Here is a 9,021-nt window from a genome sequence, read left to right on the forward strand (position 1 = left end):
AAACTGAATGACTGAGATGCTGTGGAACGTAATCACACGGAGAGGGCCATCACCATTATGACGCTGGCGCCCCTGGTTACCCTCCCCTTTCGAAACGTTTTGAAACACAATGCAATCGTCCCCCTCGAATCTTATTGGCTCTCTTGTTGAAAAACGCCCTGAAGATTTATGTTATACAACGTTTGACATGTTTGAACGAACATAAATGGGAAAAAAATGCATTTTCTCGAAATGGCTGTCCCGTGGCCGACGGAAGTTTTGGAGCAGCATTCAGACGCGCTAACAAGAACAAGCTCTTGGAACATAAAGGAGTCATTTTTTCGAACGAAAATACATTTGTTGTGGACCTGGGAGTCCTGGAAGTGCTTTCTGATGAAGACAACCAAAGGTAAGGGATTATTGACAATAGTATACAAGACTAGATGTGATATGCGATTGTTCCAAGATGGCTAGCCTATTGCTATTGCTAGCCTATTGTTCTGAGTATCGCATCCCCTTTTATCGCAAAGTGTGATTACCCTGTAAAGTTATTTTTAAATCTGGCATTACAGGTGCTTTCAAGAGATATTCATCTATAAATCTTAGAATGACAATATTACATTTTAAAAATGTTTTCGAATAGTAATTTAGTAAATTGTAGCTCTATTTCATCGGATGCATTTGAGGGAAAATAGTTAGTCAACGTTACGCACCGATGTAAAATGCTGTTTTAATATATAAATATGAACTTTATCGAACAAAAGAATGCATGTATTGTGTAACATGATGTCCTAGGTGTGTCATCTGATGAAGATTGTCAAAGGTTAGTGCTGCATTTAGCTGTTTTTTTGTTATTTGTGATGCATGTGGTTGGTCGGAAAATGGCTATGTGGCTACTTTTATGATATAGTCCTCTAACATAATCTAATGTTTTGCTTTTGCTGTAAAGCCTTTTTGAAATCTGACAACGTGGTTCGATTCAGGAGAGGTGTATCTATAAAACGATATAATTTGAAAAAAAAAATGTTTTTTTTATTTTTTATTTAATTTTGTTATGCTAATGGCGATATGATTTTTCGCTGGATTCGCCGCACAGGGGTTAACCTCTCTGGGGTATGTGGGACGGTAGCCAGTGAAATAGCAGAGCGCCAAATTCAAAACAACAAAAATCTCATAATTCCAATTTCTCACATATACAAGTATTATACACCATTTTAAAGATAAACTTCTCGTTAATCCAACCACAGTGTCCGATTTCAAAAAGGCTTTACGGCGAAAGCATACCATTAGATTATGTTAGGACAGCACCTAGACAAGAAAAACCACAGCCATTTTCCAAGCAAGGAGAGGCGTCACATAAACCAGAAATACAGCTAAAATTAATCACTAACCTTTGATGATCTTCATCAGATGGCACTCATAGGACTTCATGTTACACAATGCATGTATGTTTTGCTCGATAAAGTTCACATTCATATCCAAAAACCCCATTTTACATTGGCGTGTAATGTTCAGAAATGTTTTGCCTCCAAAACATCCGGCGAATGAACACATCAATTTACAGAAATACTCATCATAAACGTTGATAAAATATACAACTGTTACGCATAGAATTAAAGAAAAACTTTTCCTTAATGCAACCGCTGTGCCAGATTTCAAAAAAGCTTTACGGCGAAAGCACACTTTGCAATAATCTGAGTACAGTGCTCAGTCACCAAAACAAGCCATACAGATACCCGCCATGTTGTGGAGTCAACAAAAGTCAGAAATAGCATTATAAATATTCACTTACATTTGATGATCTTCATCGGAATGCACTCCCAGGAATCCCAGTTCCACAATAAATGTTCGTTGTGTTTCGATAAACTCCATATTTATGTCAAAATACCTCCTTTTTGTTCGCACGTTCAGTTCACTATTCCAAATGCAGAAGGCGCATGCACTAAGTCCGGCCGAAAAGTTTTAAAAAATGCATTACAGTTTGTAGAAACATGTCAAACGATGTATAGAATCAATCTTTAGGATGTTTTATCATAAATCTTCAATAAAATTCCAACCAGACAATTCCTTTGGAACTCAGCTTGCTCACACGGCCGCACGCATGACTGAGCTCATGACATTTTTCCAGACACCTGATTCCAATAGCTCTTATTCTCTCCCCATTCACAGTAGAAGCCTGAAACAACATTCTAAAGACTGTTGACATCTAGTGGAAGCCTTAGGAAGTGCAATATGACCCCACAGACACTGTATATTGGATAGGCAATCACTTGAAAAACGACAAACCTCAGATTTCACACTTCCTGATTGGATTTTTCTCAGGTTTTCGCTTGCCATATGAGATCTGTTATAGTCACAGACATCATTCAATCCGTTTTAGAAACTTTAGAGTGTTTTCAATCCAAATCTACTAATAATATGCATATCCTAGCTTCTGGGCCTGAGTAGCAGGCAGTTTACTCTGGGAACGCTTTTCATCACGACGTGAAAATACTGCCCCCTACCCCAAAGAAGTTAACCTGTTATGGCTAGGGGGCAGTATTTTCACGGCTGGATAAAAAACATACCCGATTTAATCTGGTTACCACTCCTACCCAGTAACTAGAATATGCATATACTTATTACATATGGATAGAAAACACCCTAAAGTTTCTAAAACTGTTTGAATGGTGTCTGTGAGTATAACAGAACTCAAATGGCAGGTCAAAACCTGAGAGATTCCTTTACAGGAAGTGGCCTGTCTGACCATTTCTTGAACTTCTTTTCCATCTCTATCTTTTACTAAGGATCTCTGCTCTAACGTGACACTTCCTACGTCGTCCATAGGCGCTCAGAGCCCGGGAAAAAACAGAATGTCGTCATCCCAGCCCCAGGCTGAAACACATTATCGCCTTTCTCAAGTGGCCGATCAAGGGACTCTGGGCTTAGGCGCGTGACCCGACCGCCCCCGCCTTTGTGATTTTTTCCTCTGTTTGCCGAAAAGGAGATTCCCTGTCGGAATATTATCGCTTTCTCACGAGAAAAATGGCGTAAAATTGATTTTAAACAGCGGTTGACATGCTTCGAAGTACGGTAATGGAATATTTAGAATTTTTTTGTCACGAATTGCGCCATGCGCGAGACCCTTCTTTACCATTTCGGATAGTGTCTGGAACGCACGAACAAAACGCCGCTATTCGGATATAACGATGGATTATTTTGGACCAAACCAACATTTGTTATTGAAGTAGCAGTCCTGGGAGTGCATTCTGACGAAGACAACAAAAGGTAATGAAACTTTTATAATAGTAAAGCTGATATTGGTGAGTGCTAAACTTGCCGGGTGTCTAAATAGCTAGCCCGTGATGCCTGGGCTATGTACTTAGAATATTGCAAAATGTGCTTTCACCAAAAAGCTATTTTAAAATCGGACATATCGAGTGCATAGAGGAGGTCTGTATCTATAATTCTTAAAATAATTGTTATGCTTTTTGTGAACGTTTATCGTGAGTAATTTAGTAAAATGTTAGCGAATTCCCCGGAAGTTTGCGGGGGGGTATGCTAGTTCTGAATGTCACATGCTAATGTAAAAAGCTGGTTTTTGATATAAATATGAACTTGATTGAACAAAACATGCATGTATTGTATAACATAATGTCCTAGGGTTGTCATCTGATGAAGATCATAAAAGGTTAGTGCTGCATTTAGCTTTCTTCTGGGTTTTTGTGACATTATATGCTAGCTTGAAAAATGGGTGTCTGATTATTTCTGGCTTGGTACTCTGCTGACATAATCTAATGTTTTTCTTTCGTTGTAAAGGCTTTTTGAAATCGGACAGTGTGGTTAGATAAAGGAGAGTCTTATCTTTAAAATGCTGTGAAATAGTCATATGTTTGAAAAATTGAAGTTTTTGTATTTTAGAGGAGTTTGTATTTCGCGCCACGCCCATCATTGGATATTGGAGCAGGTGTTCCGCTAGCGGAACGTCTAGAGGTGGGACGTGACCGTCCCACTCTATTCAACAGCCAGTGGAATCGCATGGCGCGAAATACAAATACCTCAAAAATGCTATAACTTCAATTTCTCAAACATGACTATTTTACACCATTTTAAAGACAAGACTCTCGTTAATCTAACCACACTGTCCGATTTCAAAAAGGCTTTACAGCGAAAGCAAAACATTAGATTATGTCAGGAGAGTACCCTGCCAAAAATAATCACACAGACATTTTCAAAGCAAGCATATATGTCACAAAAACCAAAACCACAGCTAAATGCAGCACAAACCTTTGATGATCTTCATCAGATGACATTCCTAGGACATTATGTTATACAATACATGCATGTTTTGTTCAATCAAGTTCATATTTATATCAAAAACCAGCTTTTGACATTAGCATGTGATGTTCAGAACTAGCATACCCACCGAAAACTTCCGGTGAATTTACTAAATTACTCATGATAAACATTGACCAAATACATAGCAATTATTTTAAGAATTATAGATACTGAACTCCTTTATGCAAACGCCATGTCAGATTTTAAAATAGCTTTTCGGCGAAAGCACATTTTGCAATATTCTGAGTACATAGCTCGGCCATCACAGGCTAGATAATTTGACACCCACCAAGTTTGGGGCTCACTAAACTCAGAATTACTATTAGAAAAATTGGATTACCTTTGCTGTTCTTCGTCAGAATGCACTCCCAGGACTTCTACTTCAACAACAAATGTTGTTTTGGTTCCAAATAATCCATAGTTATATCCAAGGTCACTATCCGAAGGGTAACGCGCGAGCGCATTTCGTGACAAAAAAAAATTGAAATATTCCATTGCCGTACTTAGAAGCATGTCAAACGCTGTTTAAAATCTTTTTTTTATGCTATTTTTCTCGTAAAATAGTGATAATATTCCAACCGGGAAACGTTGCATTCATTCAAAGGCTGAAAGAAAAAAAATGGAGAAGTCTCGTGAATGCGCATCTCAGTCTCACTGTCCCCAGGCTGACCATTTACAAACTCTGCTGCTGTACTTTGCCCAGAGACAGCAGACACCCCATTCCACTTTCTGGCGGCTTTAGAGAGCCAATGGAAGCCTTAGAAAGTGTCACATTACAGCACAGATGCTGTATTTTAGATAGAGATGCAACAGAAGGACAACAAATTGTCAGACAAAACAGAGATGCTAGTTCTAGATTGAAAGAAACAAAGAGATCTTCTGTTGGATCTGACAATTCATCTGCATGGTTGTACAGTCATCTCAAATGAAACTGTGAAGGACCTGGGCGTTACTCTGGACCCTGATCTCTCTTTTGATGAACATGTCAAGAATATTTCAAAGATAGCTTTTTTCTATCTTCGTAACATTGCACAAATCAGAAACTTTCTGTCCAAAATGATGCAGATAAATTAACCCATGCTTTTGTCACTTATAGATTAGACTACTGCAAAGCTCTACTTTCCGGCTACCTGGACAAAGCACTAAATACATTTCAGTTAACATTATGTTTCCGAATGACATCACCAAGAGGTAAAATATGTAGTGAAACACTAGTGGTCCTATAACGGAACCTTGAGGAACACCGAAGCTTGCGGTTGATTTGTCAGAGGAAAAACCATCCACAGAGACAAACTGTTATCTTTCCGACAGGAAAATATCTAAACTAGGCCAGAACTTGTCCTTGTAGACCAATTTGGGTTTCCAATCTCTCCAAAAGAATGTGGTGATCGATAATGGCAAAAGCAGCACTAAGTCTAATACCAGACTGAAGCGTTTCATATACATTGTTTGTCTTCAGGAAGGCAGTGAGTTGCTGCGCAACAGCATTTTCTAATATTTCTGAGAGGAATGGGAGATTCGATATAGATCCACACATGATGCAATCTCTATTGCACTCCTCACTCCCATTTCCCTACTTGGACAAAAAGTACACCTATGTGAATGCACTAATGGGAGACTCGATTTAGTTGGAATAGGGTCCAGTATGCAGGTTGAAGGTTTAGAGGCCATTACTATTTTCATGAATATGTCAAGAGATATATACGATTAAAAAACTTGAGTGTCTCCCTTGATCCTAGGTCCTGGCAGTGTTGTGCAGACTCAGGACAACTGAGCTTTGGACAATTACGCCTAGCCTGAAGCATGATATTTTGAAATGTCGTTTTGCATATCGATGTGGAAAGAATCCATCTCGATCATAACAGTCTTATGTGAAAGACCTTATAGTTTTGTGGTCTTTAATGTAATTAATTAAGGCTCTGGCCGCAGAGTGCTGTGGTCTTCAAAGGCCCATTATATGCTAGTGTATTACCCTGTTAAAACATGTATTTAGAACTATGGTTTAAACAATAATAATATGTGGATATATATTTTGTATACGTTGTATACATTTAATCAGATTTGTTTATTTTCATAAGCTCTAGGTTTTACAACAGCTGTTGGGCCTATGTTGGTTAACTTATTATATACTGTTATATAAAATATGTTGGGACAGTTTCTGTTCACGTGCAGGGTGCGTGCTCGGTTTGGACAAATCAAGATGGACTATGGGTGGTGTGCAAAGGGCCTCAAATGGTTTTTTCCATTGTTGCTGAGGAGAGAATGAGAAAAGAGGGGGAGAGATGCTCTTGTGAAGCAAGAAAACATTTTGTGTACTAAAAATAGTTTTTTTTACCCAAACTGGGTATAACAAAAGAAGACTCAGGGGCCTGATCACTGACAACTGCCTATAGGGAGGAGGTCAGAGACCTGGCGGTGTGGTGCCAGGATAACAACCTCTCCCTCAACATGATCAAGACGAAGGTGATGATTGTTTACTAGAGGAAAAGGAGGACTGAGCACGCCCCAACTCTCATCGACGGGGCAGTAGCGGAGCAGGTTGAGAGCTTCAAGATCCTTGGTGTCCACATCACCAACAAACTATCATGGTCCAAACACACCAAGACAGTTGTGAAGATGGCCCTACAACACCTATTCCCCCTCAGGAGACTGAAAAGATTTGGCATGGGTCCTCAGATCCTCAAAAAGGTCTACAGCTGCACCAGCAAGAGCACCCTGACTGGTTGCATCACCTCCTGGTATGGCAACTGCTCGGCCTCCGACCGCAAGTTACTACAGAGCGTTAGGTTCAAATTTTTCTGAGCAAATAACTCACGAACACTAGAGAGGATTAACCAAGTTTAATTCTTCTCAAAGGGTCGTTACAGCTGTAATTCAGACAAAAACATGTTCTCAACATCACAAGTATATATACTCCACTCTCAACTTGCTATCCAAGCTCTAAGTCACAAATGTAGTTGAAATTACTAGGAAACCATAATATTGAAAAGAAAATAGCCTGGAGGGAGGTCATACACTTCAGGCTGTGCATGACTGCCGTTATCGCCTTATCTGTAATGTCATCTTGTTTGTTATTCGGCTGTGAGAGGTGTGGATGGATGGGGCAGGTACAGTAGCTGCAGAAAGAGTATAAAACAGGGCTGCAGAGGGCAGAGAGACACCACACTACTACTGAAGACCAGAAGACATCATCCAGATAAACAGCCATCAATCAGACAGCATCGTCCAACTGTAAGAGATATGTTTGTTTTCACTGAGAATCTTCTTTGCAAAGGTGTATAAGAGTGGGCAGGTGTATACAAGTGGACAGGTAGGAATGGATGGAGAGATGTAGGTGGACATGTGTATAATGTAACACGGTCGACCTGGGATCCATACTAACTTGCTGATCTTTCATTTGGTAGTGTAAAAGGACCCACTGTGTGTCTTGTGTGTGTTAACATATTGTGCTCTATGTGCTTTAGTAAAGGATGAAGATCCAGAGTATGTTACTGCTGTTCGCTCTAGTGGGTGTCCTGTTAGCAAGCTCCCTCAATGAAGATAACTCTGAGGAAGGTATGTCTTGTTTGTGAATGTGTACTACTTTACTGCCCGGATTTAATCTGATAGAATTTAGTTAAATGGAAAATCTTTCTTCCTCAGCTCTCCTGCAGGAGGATGATCTAAAAGGTGGAAATGCTGCATTTTTGGCAAAGTTGGCTGCTCTGAAGACCAGCGCCTCTGAAGATGAAGCACCATGTGAGCTATCTATCTATCTCTATCTATCTATCTATCTATCTATCTATCTATCTATCTATCTATCGGTCTGTCTGTCTGTCTTTCTGAGCAACAGTAAAGTCACAACGGGAGGTTAGCAGAGGGTGGTACGGAAAGAGGAGGGAGCAACATGGCTAACTCCATCTCTACTGTTTATTAGCATCATGTTTCATAGAGGCAAATTCTTTTTAAAATGGTAGTCAAATACTGGCCTAAAAACAATAGGTTTAAAAGGTAGTCAATGGTAAATGGGATATTTATTCAACATGTCGTAGTCATTTTTACATTTTTACCTTTTTAAAAATGTATTTTCTATAAAGCATATTTAAAACTGTATTCCAGTTTGGAGCGTGCTTTGGAACAAAGCCAAGGAAATTGTGGGGTGAGAAGCGACCAGAATTGGGATGCCGAGGATCCTTTTCAGTCTCCATATGGAATCAACTATCACCTCTGAAGACATCACTAACAATACCTCAATGAATCATTCCAACATCCATCCATCAATCACTGACTAACAAAAAACAAAACAGTAATACAGTTCTTTGGTACTTTGGTACTGAGAAGAACTCATCAACATAATGAAGAATATATGTTTTATCCATAAACGTACTTTATGTCCTGACACATGGTCGTTTTTTCGTCAAGACAGCGGATTTATATTAATGATCAGAATTTCTTTGTGCAATGTTGTATGGTTGACGTGTCACACTGTGATCCTCCAATAAACTATCAAGCATTACACATGTTTAGTCGTTTTTTTATTGATCTTACATTTTTAAGAGTGTTTCAATTACATCATATATGTTACATAATAATGTTTCATTCAGTGTTTTTATTGTGTAACAATGTGAACTTGACCATAGTACAGATTCAGTGCATGCAGTGCAAATTACATCAGATTACACTGAGCAGTAATAGTAGTACACATATGAACATACACACACACACACGAGACATACCGTCTTGAGA

General features: G+C 39.1%; 1 long non-coding RNA gene across 1 annotated transcript; it reads left to right on the forward strand.

The window, feature by feature from the left end:
* Window positions 1-7,379: 7,379 nt before the first annotated feature.
* On the forward strand, window positions 7,380-8,791 carry LOC106564982 (uncharacterized). The gene is made up of 4 exons (XR_006758167.1): window positions 7,380-7,527; window positions 7,761-7,851; window positions 7,939-8,034; window positions 8,395-8,791. It is a non-coding gene; the product is annotated as an uncharacterized lncRNA (long non-coding RNA).
* Window positions 8,792-9,021: the final 230 nt, after the last annotated feature.

This window comes from Salmo salar, chromosome ssa12 (assembly GCF_905237065.1).
Source record: "Salmo salar chromosome ssa12, Ssal_v3.1, whole genome shotgun sequence".
Taxonomy (NCBI): domain Eukaryota; kingdom Metazoa; phylum Chordata; class Actinopteri; order Salmoniformes; family Salmonidae; genus Salmo; species Salmo salar.